The sequence below is a fragment of the Triticum aestivum genome, chromosome 5D (genome assembly GCF_018294505.1).
Source record: "Triticum aestivum cultivar Chinese Spring chromosome 5D, IWGSC CS RefSeq v2.1, whole genome shotgun sequence".
Classification (NCBI taxonomy): domain Eukaryota; kingdom Viridiplantae; phylum Streptophyta; class Magnoliopsida; order Poales; family Poaceae; genus Triticum; species Triticum aestivum.
In genome coordinates this window covers 375,157,982-375,180,062 of record NC_057808.1, presented here as the reverse complement: position 1 = coordinate 375,180,062, position 22,081 = coordinate 375,157,982, and positions in this window count along the sequence as shown.

Sequence of the window (22,081 nt, the reverse complement as noted above, 5' to 3'; positions counted from 1 at the left end):
CCCCCGCGCACTTTAAATTCTGTGCAAAATTGATACGTCTCCGTCGTATCTACTTTTCCAAACACTTTTGCCCTTGTTTTGAACTCTAAATTGCATGATTTGAATGGAACTAACCCGGACCGACGCTGTTTTCAGCAGAATTGCCATGGTGTTATTTATGTGCAGAAACAAAAGTTCTCGGAATGACCTGAAACTCCACGGAACATATTTTTGGAAAATATTAAAAATACTGGAAGAAGAATCCACGTCAGGGAGCCTCCACCTGTCCACGAGGGTTGGGGGCGCGCCCCCTGCCTCGTGGGCCCCCTGGAGCTCCACCGACCTCAACTCCAACTCCATATATTCGTGTTCGGGGAGAAAAAAAATCAGAGAGAAGGATTCATCGCGTTTTACGATACGGAGCCGCCGTCAAGCCCTAAAACCTCTCGGGAGGGCTGATCTGGAGTCCGTTCGGGGCTTCGGAGAGGGGAATCCGTCGCTGTCGTCATCATCAACCATCCTCCATCACCAATTTCATGATGCTCACCGCCGTGCGTGAGTAATTCCATCGTAGGCTTGCTGGACGGTGATGGGTTGGATGAGATTTATCATGTAATCGAGTTAGTTTTGTTAGGGTTTGATCCCTAGTATCCACTATGTTCTGAGATTGATGTTGCTATGACTTTGCTATGCTTAATACTTGTCACTAGGGCCCGAGTGCCATGATTTCATATCTGAACCTATTATGTTTTCATGAATATATGTGAGTTCTTGATCCTATCTTGCAAGTCTATAGTCACCTACTATGTGTTATGATCCGGCAACCCCGAAGTGACAATAGTCGGGACCACCCCCGGTGATGACTGTAGTTTGAGGAGTTCATGTATTCACTATGTGTTAATGCTTTGGTCCGGTACTCTATTAAAAGGAGGCCTTAATATCCCTTAGTTTCCATTAGGACCCCGCTGCCACGGGAGGGTAGGACAAAAGATGTCATGCAAGTTCTTTTCCATAAGCACATATGACTATATTCGGAATACATGCCTACATTACATTGATGAATTGGAGCTAGTTCTGTGTCACCCTATGTTATGACTGTTACATGATGAACCGCATCCGGCATAATTCTCCATCACCGATCCAATGCCTACGAGCTTTTCACATATTGTTCTCCGCTTATTTACTTTTCCGTTGCTACTGTTACAATCACTACAAAACCCAAAAATATTACTTTTTCTACCGTTACTTCCATATTACTTTGCTACTAAATAAATTGCTGCAGATACTAAGTTATCCAGGTGTGGCTGAATTGACAACTCAGTTGCTAATACTTGAGAATATTCTTTGGCTCCCCTTGTGTCGAATCAATAAATTTGGGTTGAATACTCTACCCTCGAAAACTGTTGCGGTCCCCTATACTTGTGGGTTATCAAGACTATTTTCTGGCGCCGTCGCCGGGGAGCATAGCTCTATTCTTTGAGTCACTTGGGATTTATATCTGCTGGTCACTATGAAGAACTTGAAAGACGAGAAAACAAAAATTTATCCCTCAACTACGAGGGGAGGTAAGGAACTGCCATCTAGCTCTGCACTTGATTCACCTTCTGTTTTGAGTAAGCTTGCGACACCTAAACCTGCTTCTGCTATTCATTCTGATATGTCGCATGTTATTGATGATGCCACTTCTGCTATGCATGATACTTATGATGAAACTACTTCTATGCTTGATACTACTGTGCCACTTGGTGAATTTCTTGATGAACAACTTGCTAGGGCTACAGAGAATGAAATTATTGAAACTGATAATATTGAAGATAGTGATGATGAAGACTCTCCCCCTAATAAATATGAATTGCCTGTTGTGCCTGAGGGCTATGTTCTGGATGAAGAAGCTGCTAGAGCTATTCTTGCTTGCAATGATAGAAGTGATCTTAAGAAGTTATTAGCTAAATGGAAGCAACAATCTCTTAATGCTAGAATGAAACCTGACCCTGCTTTTGCTACTTCACCTATCTTTGTTACTGATAAGGATTATGAATTTTCTATTGATCCTGATATAATTACTTTGGTTGAGTCTGATCCTTTCTATGGCTATGAATCTGAAACTGTTGTGGCACATCTTACTAAATTAAATGATATAACCACCCTGTTCACTAATGATGAGAGAAGTCGCTATTTTTACATTCTTAAAATATTTCCGTTCTCATTAAAGGGTGATGCTAAGATATGGTTTAATTCTCTTGATCCTGGTTGTGTGCGTAGTCCCCAGGATATGATTTATTACTTCTCTGCTAAATATTTCCCTGCTCATAAGAAACAAGCTGCTTTAAGGGATATATATAATTTTGTGCAAATTGAAGGAGAGAGTCTCCCACAAGCTTGGGGGAGGCTTCTCCAACTACTTAATTCTTTGCCTGATCATCCACTTAAGAAAAATGAAATACTTGATATCTTTTATAATGGACTAACCGATGCTTCTAGAGATTACCTGGATAGTTGTGCTGGTTCTATTTTCAGGGAAAGAACACCGGATGAAGATGAAATTCTATTGAATAATATGTTGACAAATGAAAATAATTGGACACTTCCTGAGCCAACCCCTGATCCTATTCCTAAACCAACTCCGAAGAAAAGAGGTGTTCTATTTCTCAGTCCTGAAGATATGCAAGAGGCAAAGAAATCTATGAAAGAAAAAGGTATTAAAGCTGAAGATGTTAAGAATTTACCTCCTATTGAAGAAATACATGGTCTTAATTTACCGCATGTTGAAGAAACATATGATCTTAATCCGTCACCTATTGAAGAAGCTCATGGTCTTGATAACCCGACACAGGTAGTAAAGGTAAATTCTCTCTATAGATTTGATGGAGGTGATATCCCTCAATATAAGTCTGCTAGACAATGCTTAGATGAGTTTGACAACTTTATTGTTAAACAAGAAAACTTCAATGCTTATTTCGGTAGACAATTAAAAAAATGCTTATATGATCGAACACTTGGGTGATTATATGGCTAATGTTAAAAGTGAACTTAAACTCATTAGTAAACATGCTTCTATGGTTACCACTCAAGTAGAACAAGTACTTAAAGCTCAGAATGATTTGCTCAATGAATTGAATAGTAAGAATAATGACTATGCTGTCAGAGTGGCTACTAGAACTGGTAAAATGACTCAGGAACCTTTGTATCCTGAAGGCCACCCTAAGAGAATTGAGCAAAATTCTCAGAGAAATAATAGTGATGCACCCAGTTCTTCTAAACAGAAGAAAAAGAAAAATGATAGGACTTTGCATGCTTCTAGTGAACCTATTGCTGAAACACCTGAGAATCCTAATGATATTTCTATTTCTGATGCTGAAACACAATCTGGTAATGAACATGAAACTAGTGATAATGTTAATGATGATGTTCATGTTGATGCTCAATCTAGCAATGATAATGATGTAGAAATCGAACCTGCTGTTGATCTTGATAACCCACAATCAAAGAATCAACGTTATGATAAGAGAGATTTTGTTGCTAGGAAACAAAGTAAAGAAAGAGAACCATGGGTTCAGAAACCCATGCCTTTTCCTCCCAAACCATCCAAGAAAAAGGATGATGAAGATTCTGAGCGCTTTGCTGAAATGATTAGACCTATCTTTTTACGTATGCGATTAACTGATATGCTCAAAACAAATCCTTATGCTAAGTATATGAAGGATATTATTACAAACAAAAGAAAGATACCGGAAGCTGAAATTTCCACCATGCTTGATAATTACACTTTCAAGGGTGGAATACCTAAGAAGTTAGGAGATCCAGGAGTACCCACTATACCATGCTCCATTAAAAGAAATTATATTAAAACTGCTTTGTGTGATCTTGGAGCCGGTGTTAGTGTTATGCCTCTCTCTTTATATTGTAGACTTGATTTGAATAAGTTGACACCTACTGAAATATCTTTGCAAATGGCTGATAAATCAACTTCTATACCTGTCGGTATTTGTGAGGATGTTCCTGTTGTGGTTGCAAACGTTACTATTTTAACGGACTTTGTTATTCTTGATATTCCCGAGGACGATAGTATGTCTATTATTCTTGGAAGACCCTTTTTGAATACTGCAGGGGCTGTTATTGATTGCAACAAAGGCAATGTCACTTTTCATGTTAATGGCAATGAGCATACAGTACACTTTCCGAGGAAACAACCTCAAGTCCACAGTATCAATTCTATTGGAAAAATTCCATCGATTATTTTTGGAGGTTTTGAATTTCCTCTTCCTACTGTCAAGAAGAAATATGATATTCTTATTATTAGGGATGTGCATATCCCCGTAGAGGTAACATAGTGTTATTCGAAACTTCTCCGGTTCCATGTTATTCGGAATGAGTTTGTTAACAAGACTTGATCAACCTTGTTAGTGGATTCCTTTTGATGAGCATGAGATGCTTGAAGTTAGAAGGCACAACCTTCTGTACCCTCTCTCTACTTTCTGTTATTTAGGTGAAATAAAGTAAAAATAGTATTTTTCTGTCTGTTTTCTGAATTATCCGTGCAGTATAAAAATACCCCAAAAATAAAAGTTCTCCAAATGCGCTGAAATTGAAATATGATTTTTTCTAGAATATTTGAGAATATCTGGCACTGAGAACAGAGCAGGGGGAGCAAGCACCTGGCCACGAGGGTCCAGGGCGCGCCCACCCCTACAGGGCGCGCCCCCTGCCTCGTGGGCCCACGGTGGCTCCCCTCCCCTTATTCCAGCCACCACACACTTCTTATTCCTCCCAAAAAAATCACTATCCAGCTCAAGCACGAGTTCTAGCTCATTTTGCTGCGATTTTTGATCTCCTTGCTCAAAGCACCTCTCACAAAACTGCTTTATGGGATTGTTCCTTGGTATGTGACTCCTCCATTGGTCCAATTAGTTTTTGTTCTAGTGCTTTATTCATTGCAAATTTGTGCTGCCTAGGTGACCATGTTCTTGAGCTTGCATGTCAAATTTATATGGTTCCAAGTAGTTCTAATGCATGATATAGGCTCTAGGCACTTGTAGGAGTAGTTGCTATCAATTTTGTTGAGCTTGGTTCACTTTTATTTGAAGCTACTAAAAATTTCAGAATTTTTCAGAAAATAATGAAGAGATTTTTGAGGGGCTCATCGAGCCGAAGCTCAAAGGAAAAGGAAAGTGAAGAAGTAGAGAGGCCCAAATATAATCTGCCTTGCACCGCGGAGGTTCGGCCGTGTGAATGGCCTTCTGATGATTTCTTGAGAGCAGCCGGGATTTATGATTATTTTTATGAATTGGCTGAGAATGCAGGCCTCACCGACTTCCTCCGCGACCAACGCGAACAGTATCTCTTACTCACCAATACTTTTGTGCAAAACTTCTACTATTATCCTAAGGAATCACCTCCTTCAGTAGAGTTTCATTTATATGATGTGGTTAAGAAGATGTCACTAGATGAATTTTGCAAGGTTTGCAAAATACCTTTCGAGGGTAGCTTAGAGGAACCACATCGTAAAGATGTGGACGGGTTTATTGATACTATTACTGTAGGGGAAACTAGGAAGGTTTCCGATGCAAGAATCACTAGCATACATTTTTCTGTTTTACGCTACTTTGCAATATTTGCTAGTCGTTGTTCAATTGGTCACGGAAACTGTGGAAACCTTAGTGTTCCTGATATTATTATTTTGTTCCATGGTTTATTCCGCGATGACTCTGTTAGTATGGGCGGTATTATTGCCAAACGGTTAAGTTTGAACCGTACAAAGGGCCCCATCTTTGGAGGTGTCTATGCTTCACGCCTTGCTGCATATTATAACATACCCATTAGGCACTATGAAAAAGAAGAAAAATTGTTGCCCACTGTTTATTTAGATTATAAGAGTATGGTAGCGCATGATTTTATTGTTAAGAATAGGGAAGGGGCGCTTAAATACAAATTGTTCTTTGATAAACATCACCTTGAAACTATTACCTTGCCTGCTCCTTCCTTGTTTGATTTATCAGCATGCCCGTATCTCGTTCCGCTGGCGGCCATTCACGCCTACGGGAACCCTACGTCATCCACAGAGCCAGAGCCGGAACCACAATTTGATCCTCCACGACAGTCTAATTATCAGTGGGATCCAGAGATGATTGCCAACCAGTGGCAATCAGGGGCTTCTTCATCTCAATACGACCCCGGTTATAACTTTGGATATCCGCCAGGCCATCCGTGGCAATAAACCAACTTAGGCCAAAAGCCTAAGCTTGGGGGAGTACGTATTTCTCACCGACATTATATTTATGTCCACACACTCATTGCTAGTTGTCGGTGCTCATACTCTTTCATTGTATTATCCATGCTAGTTTATTTTCTTTTTACGCTTTCTTCTTGTGTGTTTAATAAACCTTAAGAAAAACAAAAAAAATAGTTGTAGCTTTAAGCTAGTTTACTTTCATGCTGTAGTAATAATTAAAAAGAAAACCCAAAAATATTTCCCGTTCTTCTTTTGCTTGTTGGGAGCTTTCCCGTGTAAATAGTTTTATTTCTTTTCTTTTCTTTGGGGGTCGATAGGAGAAGACCATAATTGAAATTGTTGAAGTGGCTCTTATATGCATTATTGTTGATTTAACCAAGATCCCATATTGCCTTGTCTTCTCCTATTTATTGAATGCTCGCAGATTCCAGCTTAGTCCAATGCACATGCACTGTTATTATTATTCACATCATTCGGTCGTGCAAGTGAAAGGCAATTATGACGATATATGATGGACTGATTGAGATGGGAGAAGCTGGTATGAACTCGACCTCTCTTGTTTTTGTAAATATGATTAATTCATCGTTCCTGATTCAGCCTATTATGAATAAACATGTTTGCAATGACAATTAGAGATTATAGTTGCTCGTGCCATGCTTGATTAACTATGAGTTATAATGGTTTACCTTGCGTGCCAACATGCTATTAAAATGGTTGTGATGTGGTATGATGGGGTGGTATCCTCCTTTGAATGATTCACGTGACTTGACTTGGCACATGTTCACACATGTAGTTGAAACAAATCAGCATAGCCTTCACGTATTTTATGTTCATGGTGGATTATATCCTACTCATGCTTGTACTCAATGTTTATTAATTTTAATGCATGTTCATGACTGTTGTCGCTCTCTAGTTGGTCGCTTCCCAGTCTTTTGCTAGCCTTCACTTGTACTAAGCGGGAATACTGCTTGTGCATCCAATCCCTTAAACCCCAAAGTTATTCATATGAGTCCACTATACCTTCCTATATGCGGTATCTACCTGCCGTTCCAAGTAAATTTGTATGTGCCAAACTCCAAACCTTCAAATGAAATTCTGTTTTGTATGCTCGAATAGCTCATGTAGCAACTAGGGATGTCCTTATCTTCCATGTTAGGCGGGTTATTCTCAAGAGGAGTGGACTCCGCTCCTCACTCATGAGAAAATGGCTAGTCACCGGGATGCCCACTCCCATGCTTTATGCAAATCAAATCAAAATAATTGCAAACAAAACTCCCCCTGGGACTGTTGTTAGTTGGAGGCACTCGTTGTTTCGAGCAAGCCATGGATTGATGCTTGTGGTGGAGGGGGAGTATAAACTTTACCATTCTGTTTGGGAACCGCCTATAATGTGTGTAGCATGGAAGATATCGCCATCTCTTGGTTGTTATGTTGACAATGAAAGTATGCCGCTCAAAATATTATTCATCTCTATTTCAAAATCGAGCTCTGACACCTCTACAAATCTCTGCCTCCCTCTGCAAGGGCCTATCTATTTACCTTTATGTTGAGTCATCACCCTCTTATTAAAAAGCACCACCTGGAGAGCACTACTGTCATTTGCATCCATTACTATTAATTTATATTGGGTATGACTATGACTGGATCTCTTTTACCATGAATTACAATGTCTAGTCAGTCCTTGATCTTTAAACGTGCTCTGCATTTATGTTTTGCGGTCTCAGAAAGGGCTAGCGAGATACCATCTTGTTATATCATATTGTGATTGTTTTGAGAAAGTGTTGTCATCCGAGATTTATTATTATTGCTCGCTAGTTGATTATGTCATTGATATGAGTAAACGTGAGACCTAAAAGTTATTGTGAATATGGTTAGTTCATAATTTTGCTGAAAACTTGAATGTTGGCTTTACATATTTACAACAACAAGAGCAAACAGAGTTTGTAAAAGTTTTTCTTTATCACTTCCAGTTTATCAACTGAATTGCTTGAGGACAAGCAAAGGTTTAAGCTTGGGGAGTTGATACGTCTCCGTCGTATCTACTTTTCCAAACACTTTTTCCCTTGTTTTGGACTCTAACTTGCATGATTTGAATGGAACTAACCCGGACTGACGCTATTTTCAGCAGAATTGCCATGGTGTTATTTATGTGCAAAAACAAAAGTTCTCGGAATGACCTGAAACTCCACGGAACATATTTTTGGAAAATATTAAAAATACTGGAAGAAGAATCCACTTCAGGGGGGCCTCCACCTGTCCACGAGGGTGGGGGGCGCGCCTGCCCCCCTGGGCGCGCCCCCTGCCTCGTGGCCCCCCTGGAGCTCCACAGACCTCAACTCCAACTCCATATATTCGTGTTCGGGGAGAAAAAAATCAGAGAGAAGGATTCATCGCGTTTTACGATACGGAGCCGCCGCCAAGCCCTAAAACCTCTCGGGAGGGCTGATCTGGAGTCCGTTCGGGGCTTCGGAGAGGGGAATTCGTCGCCGTCGTCATCATCAACCATCCTCCATCACCAATTTCATGATGCTCACCGCCGTGCGTGAGTAATTCCATCGTTGGCTTGCTGGACGGTGATGGGTTGGATGAGATTTATCATGTAATCGAGTTAGTTTTGTTAGGGTTTGATCCCTAGTATCCACTATGTTCTGAGATTGATGTTGCTATGACTTTGCTATGCTTAATGCTTGTCACTAGGGCCCGAGTGCCATGATTTCAGATCTGAACCTATTATGTTTTCATGAATATATGTGAGTTCTTGATCCTATCTTGCAAGTCTATAGTCACCTACTATGTGTTATGATCCGGCAACCCTGAAGTGACAATAGTCGGGACCACTCCCGGTGATGACCGTAGTTTGAGGAGTTCATGTATTCACTATGTGTTAATGCTTTGGTCTGGTACTCTATTAAAAGGAGGCCTTAATATCCCTTAGTTTCCATTAGGACCCCGCTGCCACAGGAGGGTAGGACAAAAGATGTCATGCAAGTTCTTTTCCATAAGCACGTATGACTATATTCGGAATACATGCCTACATTACATTGATGAATTGGAGCTAGTTCTGTGTCACCCTATGTTATGACTGTTACATGATGAACCGCATCCGGCATAATTCTCCATCACCGATCCAATGCCTACAAGCTTTTCACATATTGTTCTCTGCTTATTTACTTTTCCGTTGCTACTGTTACAATCACTATAAAACACAAAAATATTACTTTTGCTACCGTTACTTCCATATTACTTTGCTACTAAATACTTTGCTGCAGATACTAAGTTATCCAGGTGTGGCTGAATTGACAACTCAGTTGCTAATACTTGAGAATATTCTTTGGCTCCCCTTGTGTCGAATCAATAAATTTGGGTTGAATACTCTACCCTCGAAAACTGTTGCGATCCCCTATACTTGTGGGTTATCAAAAATTACGATGTTGCACATGTTAAAGTTATTGTGATTTTCACGTTGTAGTTACCGGCCTTCTCATGATATAGTTACCAGCTTTACCATGTCATTTTTTTAACCAGGGGTGTTAATGTTTGAAGTTATCAGCATGCACATGTCATAGTTATCATGCTGCTCGGCCAAAGTTATCAAGCCCAAAATTAAGCTTTTCATTGACATGGTAGAAAGAAGAAGGGTTCAAATTCCGTTGTTTGCATACTATAGACAACAAGTTAAGATGGGTGAGTTGGTTATTAGGTATAGCAGGCACGCATTAGACCTGAGTTCAATTCCCCTTTTAAGTACTTTATTATTTCTTTTTCTTCCCATCTAAATTAACTAGCATAAAACCGGGAGAGATAAAAACCGTTTTGAAAATAAAAATCGGTGGAAGCCTCCTACGATCGACCGAGTTCAAACGCTCGTTCGATCGCGAGCGGAACAAGGCCCTCTCTCTCTCTCTCTCTCTATATATATATATATATATATATATATATATATAAAACGAGCGGATCGGGTTGGTAATTTTGCTAACTGGCACACATGTGCCAGTTATCGCTGTCCATATATGAACATAAATGGTCTGCCCTCAGTTCTGTAGCACAGCACGGCAACACGCCCTACTATACAATGTGGTGATTATCAAGTTGAAACAGTGAGTGATACAATAATTGATCAATATGTAGAGCAACAAGAAACAAAACTTACAATCTCAATATTTGCGAGCCTGGTGATCACCTTCTCTCTATTTGTGCAATCGCACCGCAAAACTTCATGGCGGAGTTGGAGATGGTGTGTCACCAATGGGCTAGCGATTTCACATTTCGATCATGGATCACGTGCATGTCTTAGGGCGTGAAATGTTTTTGCTCATGAAACAAAGCATGCACGTTTTTCAAACATCGAGCCCCCTTGCCTCATGCCTATAGAGTCCGCAAATACGACCTTCCACGCATCACACAACAAATCATCATCCATCACCGAGTACCCCGCTATGCTGCTCTAAAAAAAACAAGAAGGTAAAAAAACTCAATGTCATTTGACCGAACACCTGTTGGGCGTGGTGTTCGCCATGGATGGCGTCAGTAGGGGAGTAGAGGGTACTCGGTTGCAGAGGGATACTGGATGGACGACAGTGTAGTCCAAGGCGAGCAGGCGTGTGGGTTGGGGATGCAGAGCAACGGTGGTCCAGAAGAAAAGGGTGTGGATGTAGAGCAACAGGGAGCTGGTGCGAAGTGCAAGAAAAGTGGTTCGGGAGGGGAATTTGAGAGGGTCGACGGTGTCGGTGTCCTACATCACGGAGGTCCGGACGCTTGCAAACCTCCCCACAGTTTGCGTCCGGTATACGGGAATTCGGACAAGCGGACGCGTCCGCGGACAAATATGGGTCAACGTTTTATGGCAAACAACATCCATACATCCCGGCCCAAACGTATGCGGGCATTTTGAGAGTCCGCATTGAAGATGCCCTTGATATAATCTGGCTGAACCGTTAGGAATTTGTGCCCTCTAGAGAGCATCATGGTTCAATCGTGCTATCTTCAAAATTTGATTATACTCTCCCCACCATCACTCTCCCGAGCGGCACGGGTGGTAACATAGCCCACCACCATTGGCCACCTTCTCTCCCTCCTACCCCCTTACCATCACCAGAGGAGGCCGTCGGGCGAAGCCCGGGCGGCCGATGATGGCGGAGGGGCTCTCCCAACGTTTGAAGGCGAGTGAGGTAGAGTGCGCATGAGGGCGTCTTGTTGCCGTGTCGAGCTGTGTCTAGATGCAACAATGGGTGCTCATCGATGGGAGCGTGGTTGCGCGATGATACGTCTCCAACGTATCTATAATTTTTGATTGTTCCATGCTATATTATATTCTGTTTTGGACATTATTGGGCTTTATTATACACTTTTATATTATTTTTGGGACTAACCTATTAACCGGAGGCCCAGCACAGAATTGCTGTTTTTTGCCTATTTCAGAGTTTCGCAGAAAAAGAATATCAAACGGAGTCCAAACGGAATGAAACCTTCGGGAACGTGATTTTCGGAACGAACGTGATCCAGAGGACTTGGACCCTACGTCAAGACATCAACCAGGAGGGCACGAGGTAGGGGGCGCGCCTACCCCCCGGGCGCGCCCTCCACCCTCGTGGGGCCCCTGTTGCTCCACCGACGTACTCCTTCCTCCTATATATACCTACGTACCCCCAAACTACCAGATACGGAGCCAAAAACCTAATTCCACCGCCGCAACCTTATGTACCCATGAGATCCCATCTTGGGGCCTGTTCTGGAGCTCCGCCGGAGGGGCATCGATCATGGAGGGCTTCTACATCAACACCATAGCCTCTCCGATGATGTGTGAGTAGTTCACCTCAGACCTTCGGGTCCATAGTTATTAGCTAGATGGCTTCTTCTCTCTTTTTGGATCTCAATACAATGTTCTCCCCCTCTCTTGTGGAGATCTATTCGATGTAATCTTCTTTTGCGGTGTGTTTGTTGAGATCGATGAATTGTGGGTTTATGATCAAGATTATCTATGAACAATATTTGAATCTTCTGAATTCTTTTATGTATGATTGGTTATCTTTGCAAGTCTCTTCGAATTATCAGTTTGGTTTGGCCTACTAGATTGATCTTTCTTGTAATGGGAGAAGTGCTTAGTTTTGGGTTCAATCTTGCGGTGTCCTTTCCCAGTGATAGTAGGGGCAGCAAGGCACGTATTGTATTGTTGCCATCGAGGATAACAAGATGGGGTTTATATCATATTGCATGAGTTTATCCCTCTACATCATGTCATCTTGCTTAAAGTGTTACTCTGTTCTTATGAACTTAATACTCTAGATGCATGCTGGATAGCGGTCGATGTGTGGAGTAATAGTAGTAGATGCAGGCAGGAGTCGGTCTACTTGTTTCGGATGTGATGCCTATATACATGATCATACCTAGATATTCTCATAACTATGCTCAATTCTGTCAATTGCTCAACAGTAATTCGTTCACCCACCGTAAATACTTATGCTCTTGAGAGAAGCCACTAGTGAAACCTATGGCCTCGGGTCTATTTTCCATCATATTAATCTTCCTTCAACAAGTTATTCCTTGCGCCGTTTTTTATTTTGTTTTCTTTACTTTGCATCTTTATCATAAAAATACCAAAAATATTATCTTATCATATCTATCAGATCTCACTCTCGTAAGTGACCGTGTAGGGATTGACAACCCCTTATCGCGTTGGTTGCGAGGATTTATTTGTTTGTGTAGGTGCGAGGGACTCGTGCGTGGCCTCCTACTGGATTGATACCTTGGTTCTCAAAAATTGAGGGAAATACTTACGCTACTTTGCTGCATCACCCTTTCCTCTTCAAGGGAAAACCAATGCAGTGCTCAAGAGGTAGCACGCGACCTCGAGAGGTTGCGGGTGTGTGTTTAGTTTGGATAGGGCCGGGAGTGCAACCCGATGTTGTGGCTGGATCCTGGTCCACCTTTTCGGGCAGTCATCATGCTCACTCTGGCGGCGATGGTGCTGGGCAAAGGACGTGCACTGAGGCAAGGGGTGGAGTCATGGAGGCAGCACGTTGGCGAGGTGAAGGTTTGGCTACCTGGGCTGTTGTCTCGTGGCTGCGCTCCGCTATGGCAGACTGCGTACCCAGGGGCTTGATGTTCCTTCGGCAGGGGCGTGGAGGCCGGATCTAGCACAACAGGCTAGCGGTCGTGCTACGGGTACGGTTTGCACGATAGTGAGAGGAGGTTGGGGCGGCGACCCTCGATTGTGGGCGACGATGACATGGGTCGTCAGGGCGGCTAGGTTGGGTGGATCTCGCACCTTGCATACTCATATTGTCCTAGCATGCTTTGTGATATGCACTCCATGGTGTGAGGTGTTGCAGTGGGCCATTGTCGTGTAGTGCTTGGTGGTCGACAACGGCGGCGTCTTGCAAACTCCTAGATCTACAAGCTCTTTTCATGGGTGAGCAGTGATTATGGGTAAAATTCATGCCCCTGACTGTTGGGAACGTTGCATGGGAAACAAAAAAATTCCTATGCTCACCAAGATCCAATCTAGGAGATGACCATATACGAGAGGAGAGATTGGATCTACATACCCTTGTAGATCGCTAAGCGGAAGCGTTAAGAAATGCGGTTGATGTAGTCGAATGTCTTCGCGATCCAATCATGATCCGTCCCGTGAACTCCGATCTAGTGCCGAACGGACGGCACCTCCGCATTCAACACATGTACGGCTTGATGACACCTACACCTCCTCGATCCAGCGAGTGATGGTGAAGCAGTAGCTCGAGTCCTCCGGCAGTACGACGGCGTGGTGGCGGTGGTGGTGGAGAAAGCTCAGCAGAGCTTCGCCAAATACTACAAAGAAGAAGATGGCTACCAGGGAGAGGAAGAGCAGAGACGTGGCACGTATAGACGCGTATGGGTGCGGCTGCCTTCTCTCCCCTCCTCTATATATAGGGGGAAGGGTGGAGGGAGGGGCGCCCTTAGATCCCATCTAGGGGTGGCGGCCACCAAGGGGAAACCCTAGACGGGTTTGGGCGCCTCCTCCTAGGTGCCTTGCCCCCCAAGGCAAGTGGAGGAAACCCTAGGGAGGCGCCTCACCTCCTCAAGCAATATGGGAAGGGGGCTGGGGGGCGCACAACCCCTCCTCTAGGCCCATGAGGCCCCCAACACTTGTCGGGGCCTCCCGAAACCCCTTTCGGTCATGCTGGTCATCACCCGGTACCCCCGGAACACTTCCGGACTCCAATACCCTTCGTCAAATATATCAATCTTCACCTCCGGACCATTCTAGAGTTCCTCATCACATCCGGGATCTCATCCGGGACTCCGAACAACCTTCAGTAACCACCATAATGACTCAACTATACTTATATCGTCACGAAACGTTAAGTGGGTAGACCCTGCGGGTTCGAGAACTATGCAAACATGACCGAGACACCTCTAGGTCAATAACAAATAGCGGGACGTGGATGTCCATATTGGTTCCCACTATTCTACGAAGATCTTATCAATCGAACCTCGATGTCAAGGATTTAGTTAATCTCGTATGCAGATCTCTTTGTCCATCGGTTGTTACTTGCCCGAGATTCAATCATTGATATCTCCATACCTATTTCAATCTCGTTACCGGCAAGTCTCTTTCGTTCCGTAATACAAGATCCCGTGGCTAACTCATTAGTCACATTGCTTGCAAGCTCATTGATACGTCTCCAACGTATCTATATTTTTTGATTGTTCCATGCTGTTATATTATCAATCTTGAATGTTTTATAATCATTTTATAGTCATTTTATATCATTTTTTGGTACTAACCTATTGACATAGTGCCAAGTGCCAGTTGATGTTTTCTGCATGTTTTTTACATCGCAGGAAATCAATATCAGACGGAGTCCAAATGCAACGGAACTTTAAGGAGATTTTTTATGGACCAGAAGGAACGTAATGGGCCCTGGCTGTGCCTAGGGGGTGCCCCGAGGGAGGCACAACCCACCAGGGCATGCCAGGAGGCCCAGGCGCACCCTGGTGGGTTGTGCCCACCTCGGGTGCCCCCGGACCGCCTCTTTGCTCTATAAATACCCCAATATTCCCAAAACCCTAGGGGAGTCGACGAAATATTGATCCAGCCGCCGCAGAGTCTAGAACCACCAGATCCAATCTAGACACCATCTCGGATGGGGTTCACCACCTCCATTGGTGCCTCTCCAATGATGCGTGAGTAGTTCTTTGTAGACCTACGGATCCGTAGTTAGTAGCTAGATGGCTTCCTCTCTCTCTCGCTGAATTCTCAATACAATGGTCTCTTGGAGATCCATATGATGTAACTCTTTTTGCGGTGTGTTTGTTGGGATCTGATGAACTTTGAGTTTATGATCAGTTATATCTTTTTATATCCATGAAAGTTATTTGAGTTTCTTTGATCTCTTATATGCATGATCTCTTATAGCCTCATATTTCTTCTCTGATATTTGGGTTTTGTTTGGCCAACTCAATCTATTTATCTTGCAATGGGAAGAGGTGCTTTGTAGTGGGTTCGATCTTACGGTGCTTGATCCCAGTGCCAGAAGGGGAAACGACACGTATATATCATTGATACTAAGGATAAAACGATGGGGTCTATCTCTACATAGGTAGATCTTGTCTACATCATGTCATCGTTCTTATTGCATTACTCCATTTCTCCATGAACTTAATACACTAGATGCATGCTGGATAGCGGTCGATGTGTGGAGTAATAGTAGTAGATGCAGGCAGGAGTCGGTCTACTAATCTTGGATGTGGTGCCTATATAATGATCATTGCCTGGATATCGTCATGATTACTTGAAGTTTCAATTGTCCAACAGTAATTTGTTTACCCGCCGTTTGTTATTTTTCTCGAGAGAAGCCACAAGTGAAATCTACGGCCCCGGGTCCTCTTTCTCATATATTTGCCTTTGCGATCTATTTTATTTGCTCTTTTTATTCAGATCTATTAAACCAAAAATACAAAAATACTTTGCTGCACTTTATTTTATTTGCGATCTATTTATTCAATCTATTACAACTTTCTCTCGTCAACACGCAATTTCTGGCGCCGTTACCTGATACGTCTCCAACGTATCTATAATTTTAATTTGATTGTTCCATGCTATTATATTATCCATCTAGGATGTTTTATATGCTATTTTATATGATTTTTGGTACTAACCTATTAACCTAGAGCCCAGAGCCAGTTTCTATTTTTCCCTTGTTTTTGAGTATCGCAGAAAAGGAAAACCAAACGGAGTCCAATTGACCTGAAATTTCACGGAGATCGTTTTTGGACTAGAAGAAGCCCATGGAGCACCAGAGATGGGCCAGAAGAGTCCCGAGGTACCCCACGAGGGTGGGGGGCACGCCCTACCCCCTGGGCGCGCCCCCGACCTCGTGGCCGCCTCGGAGACCCCCTGACTTGTTCCCGATGCCAAAACCTCTTATATATACAGAAACCCCCAGAACATAACCTAGATCGGGAGTTCCGCCACCGCAAGCCTCCGTAGCCACCAAAAACCAATCGGGACCCTGTTCCGGTACCCTGCCGGAGGGGGGATCCCTCACGGGTGGCCATCTTCATCATCCCAGTGCTCACCCTGACGAGGAGGGAGTAGTTCACCCTCGGGGCCGAGGGTATGTACCAGTAGCTATGTGTTTGATCTCTCTCTCTCGTGTTCTTGATTCGGCACGATCTTGATGTATTGCGAGCTTTGCTATTATAGTTGGATCTTATGATGTTTCTCCCCCTCTACTCTCTTGTACTGGATTGAGTTTTCCCTTTGAAGTTATCTTATCGGATTGAGTCTTTAAGGATTTGAGAACACTTGATGTATGTCTTGCATGTGCTTATCTGTGGTGACAATGGGATATTCACGCGATCCACTTGATGTATGTTTTGGTGATCAACTTGCGGGTTCCGTGACCTTGTGAACTTATGCATAGGGGTTTGCACATGTTTTCGTCTTGACTCTCTGGTAGAAACTTTAGGGCACTCTTTGAGGTTCTATGTGTTGGTTGAATAGATGAATCTGAGATTGTGTGATGCATATCGTATAATCATACCCACGGATACTTGAGGTGACATTGGAGTATCTAGGTGACATTAGGGTTTTGGTTGATTTGTGTCTTAAGGTGTTATTCTAGTATGAACTCTAGGATAGATCGAACGGAAAGAATAACTTCATGTTATTTTACTACGGACTCTTGAATAGATCGATCAGAAAGAATAACTTTGAGGTGGTTTCATACCCTACAATAATCTCTTCATTTGTTCTCCGCTATTAGTAACTTTGGAGTGACTCTTTGTTGCATGTTGAGGGATAGTTATATGATCCAGTTATGTTATTATTGTTGAGAAAACTTGCATTAGTGAAAGTATGAACCCTAGGCCTTGTTTCTACACATTGCAATACCGTTCGTGCTCACTTTTATTATTAGTTACCTTGCTGTTTTCATATTTTCAGATTACAAAAACCTATATCTACCATCCATATTGCACTTGTATCACCATCTCTTCGCCGAACTAGTGCACCTATACAATTTACCATTGCATTGGGTGGGTTGGGGACACAAGAGACTCTTTGTTATTTGGTTGCAGGGTTGTTTGAGAGAGACCATCTTCAACCTACGCCTCCCATGGATTGATAAACCTTAGGTCATCCACTTGAGGGAAATTTGCTACTGTCCTACAAACCTCTGAACTTGGAGGCCCAACAACGTCTACAAGAAGAAGGTTGTGTAGTAGACATCAAGCTCTTTTCTGGCGCCGTTGCCGGGGAGGTTAGCGCTTGAAGGTATATCTTTAGATCTTGTAATCGAATCTTTTTATTTCTTATTTTATCACTAGTTTAGTTTATAAAAGAAAACTACAAAAAAATGGAATTAAGGTTGCCTCATATGCTTCATCCTTTTAATGTCTTTCGTGAAAATGATGGGAAGGAAAATTGTTCTCAAGTACTAGAAGAAGAATTACATAAAAATGCTTGGCATAAAATATGTGAATGATGAACATGATTGCAATGTTGTTAGTATGAATTCTTTGAATACCCATGATGCTAATGATATGCAAAGCCACAAGCTTGGGATGCTATGTTTGATGAAGATGATATGTTTAGTCCCCCAAGTTTTGATGAGCAAATTTATTATGATGAAAGCATGCCTCCTATTTATGATGATTATTGTGATGACACGTATGCTATAAAGAATAAAGGTAACCATGAAACTTGTCATCATGATTTTAATTTTCAATTGGATTATGCTTCACATGATAGTTATTTTGTAGTTTGCTCCCACTACTATTCATGAGAACAAATTTGCTTATGTGGAGAGTAATAAACTTTCTATGCAAGTAGATCATGAAAAGAATACTCTATGTGCTGGTTATATTGTTGAATTTATTCATGATGCTACTGAAAATTATTATGAGGGAGGAACATATGCTTGTAGGAATTGCAATAATATCATGTTTCCTCTCTATGTGCTTAAAGTTTTGAAGTTATGCTTGTTTTGCCTTCCTATGCTAGTTGATTTTTGTTCCCATAAGTTGTTTGCTCACAAAATCCCTATGCACAGGAAGTGGGTTAGACTTAAATGTGCTAGTCATATTCTTCATGATGCTCTCTTTATGTTTCAATTCTTATCTTTTATGTGAGCATCATTGAAATCATCATGCCTAGCTAGGGGCGTTAAACGATAGCGCTTGTTGGGAGGCAACCCAATTTTATTTTTGTTCTTTGCTTTTTGCTACTGTTTAGTAATAAATAATTCATCTAGCCTCTGGTTAGATGTGCTTTTATGTTTTAATTAGTGTTTGTGCCAAGTAGAACCTTTGGGAAGACTTGGGTGAAGTCTATGCGATCTTGCTGTAAAAAACAGAAACTTTTGCGCTCACGAGATTAGCTGCCATTTTTTTACTGGAGAGTGATTTTAGGTTGATTCTTTTTTAAGATGATTAATAGACAAATTCCTCAGGTCCACCAATTTATTTAAGAATTTTTGGAATTCCAGAAGTATTCGAATGATACAGATTACTACAGACTGTTCTGTTTTTGACAGATTCTGTTTTCTATGTGTAGTTTGCTTATTTTGATGAATCTATGAGTAGTATCGGAGGGTATGAACCATATAGAAGTTGGAATACAGTAGATATTACACCAATATGAATTTAGAATGAGTTCACAACAGTACTTAAGTGGTGGTTTTATTTTCTTATACTAACGGAGCTTACGAGTTTTCTGTTGAGTTTTGTGTTGTGAAGTTTTCAAGTTTTGGGTAATGATTCGATGGACTATGGAATAAGGAGTGGCAAGAGCCTAAGCTTGGGGATGCCCAAGGCACCCAAAGGTAATATTCAAGGACAACCAAGAGCCTAAGCTTGGGGATGCCCTGGATGACATCCCCTCTTTCGTCTTCGTTCATCGGTATAACTTTACTTGGAGCTATATTTTTATTCACCACATGATATGTGTTTTGCTTGGAGCGTCATTTTATTTTATTTTGTTTTGCTTGCTGTTTGAATAAAATACCAAGATACGAAATTCTTAAATTTTAGAGAGTCTTCACATAGTTACATAATTATTCGACTACTCATTGATCTTCACTTATATCTTTCGGAGTAGTTTGTCATTTGCTCTAGTTCTTCACTTATTATCTTTTTAGAGCACGGTGGTGGTTTTATTTTATAGAAATTATTGATCTCTCATGCTTCACTTATATTATTTTGTGTGTATTTTAGAACAGCATGGTAATTTGCTTTGGTTATAAAATTAGTCCTAATATGATGGGCATTCAAGATGGGTATAATAAAAACTTTCATATAGAATGCGTTGAATACTATGAGAAGTTTGATGCTTGATGATTGTTTTGAGATATGAAGATGGTGATATTAGAGTCGCGCTAGTTGAGTAATTGTGAAATTAAGAAATACTTGTGTTGAGGTTTGAAAGTTCTATAGCATGCACATATGGTAACCGTTGTGTGAAAAATTTGAAGCATGAGCTGTTCTTTGATTGCCTTCCTTATGAGTGGCGGTCAGGGATGAGTGATGGTCTTTTCCTACCAATCTATCCCCCTAGAAGCATGCGCGTAGTGCTTGGTTTTGATGACTTGTAGATTTTTGTAATAAGTATGTGAGTTCTTTATGACTAATGTTGAGTCCATGGATTATACGAACTCTCACCCTTCCATCATTGCTAGCCTCTTCGGTACCGTGCATTGCCCTTTCTCACCATGAGAAGTTGGTGCAAACTTTGCCGGTGCATCCAAACCCCGTGATATGATACGCTCTATCACAAATAAACCTCCTTATATCTTCCTCAAAACAGCCACCATACCCACCTATTATGGAATTTCCATAGCCATTCTGTTGAGGATATAGACCTTAGAGTCACCCGCCAGGAGGGGCCGGGTTACTCATAATGGTCATCGCCAGAAGCCCGGTGCCAACCTTGAAGACGGTGGGCCAAAGATGGGCTTAAGACCCGGATATGGCTTAAGGCCCGTAGTTACAATCATCATTATGGTAGAACTTGTAGTGTAAGACAAGAATAGTTGAGAGTCCGAGCCGGACACTCTTATGAGCCGGCCGGGACTCTGAGAGCCGCTGGGCGTCAACCTCCCTATATAAAGGGACGAACCGGCAGCGGTTTAGGGGCAGGAAAGATCTCATCGAGAGCCAGGCATAGCAGTTAAGCTCCCTGGTCATCAAAACCCTAATCAATACCACCTCAACTGGACGTAGGCTTTTACCTTCACCGTAAGGGGCCGAACCAGTATAAACCCTCGTGTTCCTTGTCCCGTTAACCCCTTCAAGCTTCCTAGCGGCGATGGCTCCACGACTAAGTCCTAGCTTGAGGACATCTGCCATGACAATTCCACGACAGTTGGCGCCCACCGTGGGGCCAGCGCACGGTGGATTTGAGTTCTTGAAGGGCAGCTTCGAAGGGCTCAAGGGATACGCTGTGGGCCGGATGACCAAGAGTCGTCGCGGCAAGCTCTACATCGACGATGCAAGCTGGGGCCCCGACGCCGGCTCAATTGAGTACGGATACCGGGTCCCCTTCGGCGGAATTCATGTTTTCATTGGCAAGATTGGTGAGCCGGATCTCTGCGCCGATCTCATCGAGACGGCTTAGTGCGCACGACCCGCCCGGGCCCTGCCTGCCTTGAAGCATGCTTTTGTGGGATGTGTCCACGGAGGGCACTCCGGTAGATCTGGATCTGGTGAGGAGACGGCCGCCGGCTCGGACGGCGAGTCGTCCCCAGATGAGTCAAACTCGTTGTATCAACTTCAAGATGGTAAGCTCATGGGTTGTTCCGATGGTGACAGCATTCCGGACCCGTTTGAGCCGCCGAGCCGGGTCGGAATCTTCATGGCCAGTGCGCAGCCTGTTCAGAACCCTGCTGCTGGGGGAGGAAACCCGGTGCCCTCGCCGGCTCAGGTGCTGATGGATCTCACGGACAAGATGATGGCTTTGTTGACCGCCGCGGGTGACCCGGCGGATCAAGCCCAGCATGACGCGGAGGTGGCGCAGTTAAAGTTAGATCTGATGAAAGCCAAAGAGGATCTGGCAGCGGAAGGGATCAGGATGGCTGCGGAGAGGGCGGCTCTCGACGCCAAAACTCAGTTGATTCAGGCGCAGTCCTTCCGGCTCACGATGGATCAGAACGCGTCCAATGAGGTCATGAGAAGGAGGCATCAAAAGGCCCGATCTCGACTCCCTCCGGTTTACGATCCTCGAAACCTCTTCAACACGCCAGGTGCAGGGTCTAGTAACCCGCCAGGGATCATAGTGCCTGGGTCTGGGACCCCTGTTCAGCCACAAGTGATGGGGCCTCCCCGGGTGAACCCTGCCCCGCCTCAGTATGTGCCAATACCACCGGGTCATTATGCTAACCCGCTGGAGAACAT